A 7459-nucleotide genomic window follows, 5' to 3' on the forward strand; every position below is an offset into this window, starting at 1 on the left:
CTCCACTAGCTCATTGGGCAATATGCACATTGCGCTTTATACAATGCTGTAATACTTGAACATTAAAGGTGCCCTAGAAAGGAAAACTGTATGAATCATGGCCTATTTCAAAAGCCCAAACCTGTTGCGTAACAGTCTTAACTCTTTACAGCTACATTAGAGAAAGCCCTAGTCAAAGCTGGTGAAACTGTAAAGCTTGATGGCGACTTCAGGAGAACATATTGTTGGTTCTGGAGAGCAGCACATCACCACCAGCCCCCGCTAGTTCTGGGAATAGGGGTTGCTACAGAAACCAGACTTCATGACCGTGGCTTTTCCTGGGCCATTGTCTGCAAAAGAGATGCCCAAATAAGTCGGAAAGTGCCGGGCTATTGTATTTCCAGTAAGACCCAAGAAAAGCCAAACCCGAGAAGCAAGTAGGGGTAAGGCTAAATGCTACCCTGGCTGCAGTCTCTTCAGCTTGCTAACAGTACACTGCACTTCTGAAAGAATATTGAGGTGAAAATCATAAGTTTCCATGTGCATCTCTTATCCTAGACAATAATAAGCATAACATTTTAACTCTGTGTTGTTATGATATCATCACTGTCACTCAAAATCCTTGCATTTCCATTTTGGCCATCTTTTACTTTTTGACATACTGTGAATCTGGCAGTTATTCACAATACCTTGTCAAAATGTCACGATGAACGAACCAATAGAAATGCTCGTAAATTAATTCAATCTTTTCCCATTGACTTCTATTGAAATTGAAAAGGTTGTTTCCTTCTCCTGCAAGTCAGTAGAGTCCTGTAGAGATTTTGTCAGCACAGAAATCTCTGAAATGCTGATGACGAAATGCTGCCATATGTCATATAAGTGATTGTACTGGTTTACAATCAGCTTTTTACTGTATTTGTACTGTACTGTTTTTCATGGTGCAGAATATTGTGCAGTTTTGGAGAAACGTTCGATCCATTGCCTGCAGCATTCTGGGCTCTGAGCTGATATAAAAAGATGATATGAAATTCAAGCCAAATTCTTTCTCTTCTGGGGAGCGCCAGCGGGTTCACCATGAGGAACAAGTAAGTTCAGTCCAGTGAAAATGAAATTAGCTAAGCTTGGGTTGTTTGGGATGCATCGTGCATCTCACTGACCGTGCACAGAAATGGGCCATGTTAGCTATGGTGAAATACACCGAATGCCAGAATTTGTTCTTTTGTACCACGAAACTCAATGTGAACTTCAGAGCATGACCTCTAGAAGAGGCCTTCACCCTGCCCTGACCTCCTGATCCTCCCGAGCAGTGTCCTCACACCCTGTCCTGCTCTATGCAGTTCAACCCCTTTAACTAAACCTTTATTATTCAGTTATTGATTCAGCTATTTATTACTATAAAGACTTTCAGCAAGTTTCCCTGTGCTCGAAATTTGTATTTATTTCCATGAAATCACATTACAACCAATCCATCTCTCTGTGGACATGGACAAAAGTATTGGGACACATTTACACGTAAGGCATTTAGCAGATGCTCTTATCCAGAGCGACTTACAAAAGTGCTTTGCTATTTACCCAAGAAAAACCTCAGCTAGTTTGAATAGACTAATAATTCAAAGATACCTCTAAGTTTAGACACTACTAAACACAAGTCAGTGAGTAGACCACTCTACTATTTGCCCAAGTATTCTCTGAAGAGGTGGGTCTTCAGTCTGTGTTTGAAGATAGTGAGCGACTCTGCCGTTCGGACACCCAGGGAAAGCTAGTTCCACCACTTTGGTGCAGGACAGAAAAAAGCCTGGACGCTTGTCTTCTGTGGATTTTGAGGGATGGTGGGTCGAGCCGAGCCGTACTTGCTCGAAGGGCTCTTGGTGCACGACAGCTCCTGCGCCTCAGTGTACTACAATTCCCTGGGTCCGCGAACCCCTGGACCTGCAACCTTTATCTAAAAAACATTAATTACCAAAAGCTAAACTAAACAGATAGGTTAAAGGTGGAAGCCAAATTCCATCTGTGTCCAGCAGTAATGGTGAAAACAGTTGTCTTGTCTTGTAAGTGAACAGTCAGTTCCTGAAGGTGATGTTTTACTAGAGAAAAGCTGGTACATAGAAAACAGGCAGGTGTAGGAATCTGAGTCACTTTGACAAGAACCAAATTGTAATGACTAAACAACTGGGTCGGAACATCTCCAAAACATCAGGCAGGTATTGTGGAGTTTTTTTCTGGTATGCAGTGGTCAGCGCCTACCAAGAGTGCTCCCAGAAAGGACAACTGGTGAACCGGCGACAGGGTCATGGGCACCTAAGGCTCATTGCATAAGGCGTAATCCATGGAGGCATCACCTCTCAACTCACAAGACTTAAATATCTGCTGCCAACACCTTCAGAGGTCTTGTGGAGTCAGATTTTTTGTGGCTGCACAAGGTAGAGCTACTTAATATTCGGCGGGTGGTACTAATGTTATGGGTGATTGTTGTATAGTGTGGTTATTTGCCTGATTAAATGGTTCTTTGCTTGGGTTAATGGTGTCGTTTGGCTATAAGGTCCTTGGTTAAGTGAGATTGTGTGTGTGTATGAGTACCATTAATGTAGCATTAATGCATCGTAGAGGTCAGGTTCAGCAGTTGTGGATCTGAGATGATTTAAATTTGGTAAAGCTTTATCAGTAGAGGATGAGTGAAAGTCATTTCTGAGAGTGATCAGTGAAGTGCGTGACTGTGCTCGGCTTGTCATTAAGCCCTCAAAGAGTTGAATTGGTTGTGTGCTTGATCAGTGCTGTGGCCCTGCTGTGCTGCGAGTGTAGATCAGTTCTGTAAAGATCAGCGTCTCCCTGAAGGCTCGCGCTGTGTCCAGGCCAGGCCGGAGCAGACGGAGAGAGTACTTCTCCGTCAGAGACGCCGCAGTGCTGAATACTGATCAGACTGCTAGAGGACGAGGAACGCCCTTCCTCTGACTTTCCCGGAAGCCCATGAATAAGATGCTGCAGGTATAAAGGGGGCAGGAGAACACAGTGGACACTGAAACAGTACATGTCATAGACAGAATCTTAACTTTGCACTTTGATAGGGTCACATGGTTGTTGGCTGAATTCATAAAAGCCATCACTGGGAATCGTCCCTATTTCTATGGCAATGGCTGTCGTTTTTAACAGGAACTCAGTAACTGTGCCCTTTAAAAAAAGGGCCATTCAAGTGTTCTACATACAAAATTAGGACACCCCATGGAACCCTTTGTATTTTTTTACCCATTTAAACATCTGGACATTTAAGCTTCATTTGAACGATACTAAGAGATGGAGGCAAAAGAACTAAACACATACAACTGAAGAAATACCTTTACACATCATTTGTAAAATGCAATGGACAGAAATGCAGTTTTCTCGTTAGGAAAAAGTTAGAACACCCCCACATGTATTGCTACTTCAAATGTCTGGAATTAGAATCAGGTGCAGCACATCAGCTGCAGATGATTAGAGCATGGTTAGAGAGGATTGTGGAGGAGCCTGTCTTATGTAAACCACAGACATTAAGTTTGAAGTGAGTGGCAAGTTTGGCCCAAGAGCAGACCTCAAAATCCATAAAGAAGACTCCAACAATCTTAAAAGTCTCGGGCCCAGCAGGTAGCTCTTACCACAGTTGAGGTCAAAGTACAGCTTCTACCATCAGAAAGAGACCACACATGTATGGTTTTTTTTCATGGGAGGTTGCAAAGAGGAAACCCTTGCTGTCAGGACGTCTGGAACAATGTGCTTGAAACAGAAGAATCCAGCTTCCTCACAGGAGGGATGATGTTCTTTACCTTGTTAAATGGTTCGTCCCAGTGATCGAGAACTTCTTGTGTTTTTGTGGTTTGAGGTTCTGCGGAATATTACCAAAATGAGTCAAATAGTATGAAAAATAGTATGCATTTTAAATACAATACAGCTGTTGATTTGTCTTATTTCAAAATTGATAAGTCATGCCAAAAAGATTTTCTAAGCTTACTGAGCTTAATCTCCAGTTTGGAAACCGGCCATCAATGTTCTATGGTGTGTGGTATGTTCAGCAAAGCCAAGGCGACTCAGAGTCAGTGCCCATGAAGAAGCTTTTAGCATAAAACAGGGCAGCAGAAGGCAAGAGGCAAGGAAACAGCTTTTACAGCTTGACAAACAACACTCTGCCTTCTAAAGCCCTTGGAGCCAAAACGCCCCAGCAAAGGCCAGCTCCAGAGTTATTCATCCACTCTTAAATGCAGGAGACAGTAGATAGATCATGGCACTAAGACCACCACAATAAGGCATACAGGATATATCAAAACTACACATACTTCACACCTAATATTTTGGTTAAATGTCTCTTAGCAAGATGTTTTTGGTAGCTATCATCAAGCTTCTGGATGAATTTTGGTTGGATGTTTGATCACTCGTCTTGGCAGAATTGGTAAAGATCAATTAATGCGTTGCATTCCTGGTGCCCTGTCCAGGGTTTTTTTTTCCTGCCTTGTGCCCAATCATTCTGGATAGCCTCCGAACCCACCGCAGCCCTAACCATGAAGAAGAGGTTAGGAAGATGGATGGATGGATTCCTGGTACAGCCATGTCCTTTAAACACAGTACACATATTTTCGATAGGGTTGAGGTCAGGAATTTGAGTCCAGTTGTGTCAATGTTTACCCCCAGACCGTCGTCTGATGTGTCCATGTACCATACACATATTTTCGATAGGGTTAAGGTCAGGAATTTGACCGTCCGACGGTCTGGGGGTCTGGGGGTAAACATTGACACAACCCTATCAACCCTATCAACCGTATCGAAAAAATGTGTATGGTACACGGACACATATGGTGTCCAGGTACCATGCACATAGTACACAATACATAGTATGGCTGTACCAGGTCCATACTAAAGAATTCTCAGGTAGTTCTGCTTCTTTGTTTACCAGCAGAAAAGCCCCTGAGCATGCGTCCAGCGTGCGTCCAGGCTTTTTTCTGTCCTGCACCAAAGTGGTGGAACGAGCTTCCCCTGGGTGTCCGAACGGTAGAGTCGCTCACTGTCTTCAAACGCAGACTGAAGACCCTCCTCTTCCGAGAGTACTTGGGTGAATAGCAGAGTGGTCACTTTACTGACTTGTGTTTAGTAGTGTCCAAACTCAGAGGTATCTTTGAATTATTAGTCTATTCTAACTAGCTGAGGTTTTTCTTGGTAAAGAGCAAAGCACTTTTGTAAGTCGCTCTGGAGAAGAGCGTCTGCTAAATGCCTTAAATGTAAATGTAAATGTAAATGCTGTAACTCGTTCTGCCCCAGAAAAAGAAGTTATGTGCCTTGACATTCATGTCTACAACAACTGTATGTAAACTTTAGTTGAGTGAAACTATGTTGTTCCAAGATGGAAATTTGAACTGGCTGCACCTCACATCCATTTGGGTCCCAATAAATCAGTCATATACACATTAAAGTCCAACGTCTGCATGTGGACATGTTTCTATGGTATGTGGAGAGCTAGGACAGCTTTTCTATATCTTTGGAACATTGCCAACGTAAAAAGGCCTTATCCCTGCATGATGCAGAAAAATGAGTACATGTCCCCATTGCCTCTATACTATTGCAATGCACTATTGTCAGGATGTTCCAGCAGGAACCTCAGTAAACTTCAACTAGTTCCTTACTACAACTTCTTCCAGCCCTGAGTGAGTTTTTCTTAGCCACTATTGCCTTTGGCTTTGCTTTGTGGCAATGGCAGTTGTAAAAAGTGCTGTACAAATACACTGGATTGGAATGCACACTCAATTCATTGCAAACAAAAAAGTATAATATATATATTATTGGTTCGCTTTGCCATAAAACACCAGTAATCAGGGTCATCAAACCGGTTGTGTTAAACTCCGAAGACTTTAGCTAACTTAACATCATTCCCAGCTTCCACATCTGAGGTAAATGGAGCGCAGCATTAATCCTGAGAGTGGTTTTACTGACAGTATTAAATAATGTAAACCAAGTTCACTGTAAGAGTGGTTCAGATGGCTGTAAGTGATGCAATGGACAATACACTCGAATGCTAATAACCGAAACCCTGACGTCGCATCGGGCTTCTTTCTAATGCAGGCCTGAGTTAATCATTGCACAGCAATGCCAAGAGAGAGACAGAAAGTGTGTGTGTGTGTGTTCAATCACTGTAATCCAGGAACAGGACTTCTGCTTTGTATTTCTCCAGAGAAACAGATGATACACTGAGCATCGATTCCTGCAGATTCTTCAGGAGAACGTTCACGCTGTGAATCTCCCTCTCTACCACATCCCAAACGTGTTCTACTGGACTCAGACCTGGTGACTGGGAAGTCCAGTGAAGCACACTGTACTCGATATGGTACAATTATCATGCTGGAAACAGCTGTTAGAAGATGGGCCAATTGTGCTCAGGGAGGGATGCACCTGGCCAGCAACAATACCAAAATAGTCTGCAGCATTCAAGCGACGACTGATTGCTATTAATGGGCCCAAAGTGTGCTGAGAAAACAGGGACCATGCCATTACACCACCTCCTCCACCTGCCTGGACTGTTGACACAAGGCAGACTGAGTGGATTCATGCTTTAGGTGCTATAGTCTGACCCTACCATATATGTGTGTCTTACTGCCTACTGTCCTACTGTCTGACACCAACAATCAGGCCATGCTCAGAATCAGAGATTATATTTTTCCCCCATTCTGATGGATGATGAACATGAGCTGAAGCTGCTGATCTGTGTCTTCATGAGTGTTTGGTGTTGAGCAACAGATAAAACCACTATCTGCCAGTGAGCTATTACACCATGTGGGAGACCAGGGTTCGATTTCCAGTTTTGGTGACCGTATGCTGCACTACACCAATAAGAGTCCCTGGGCAAGACTCGTAACACTACATTGGCCCACCTGTGTAATACGAGTTACCCAGTAAGTCGCTCTGGATAAGAGCGTCAGCTAAATGCCGTAAATGTAAATCTTTGCATTGCTACCACCCAATAGGCTGATTAGATTATTTTATACGAATATTAGATCATTTTTAAGGGTTTGATTGCACATTTGCCATTTTTCTTTTAATTCATTTTGGTTTTATTGTGCTATCTGGTGCCCCAGTTGAGTCTTGGTTCCTCTCAGGGTTTCTCCCTGCCAATCTGAGGGTTTTTTCCCTTGCCACTGTCGCCACTGGCTTGCTCAAAAGAGGCTCTGGTATCTGGTACACCAACTTTGTGACAACATTCGTTGCATTAAGCGCTATATAAATAAATTGGAATAGAATAAAGTCCTCAGTGAGTGTAGGTTTGGCTGCCAGGCTTGTGTGTATTGGTTTACACCTGCTGTGCACTTGGCTAATTGCCGGTCATTCAGAATAGGGTTAAGGCATATTAGAGTTTATTACAGTTAAATCAGCTAATTACCAATAATTCTTTGTTTTATCTCAGTTTTTGACCTAATTTACATGTTAATTTATATTTACAGTATATACAGTACTGTCCAGAGGTTTTAGAGGT

Source organism: Salminus brasiliensis, chromosome 2 (assembly GCF_030463535.1).
Source record: "Salminus brasiliensis chromosome 2, fSalBra1.hap2, whole genome shotgun sequence".
Classification (NCBI taxonomy): Eukaryota; Metazoa; Chordata; class Actinopteri; order Characiformes; family Bryconidae; genus Salminus; species Salminus brasiliensis.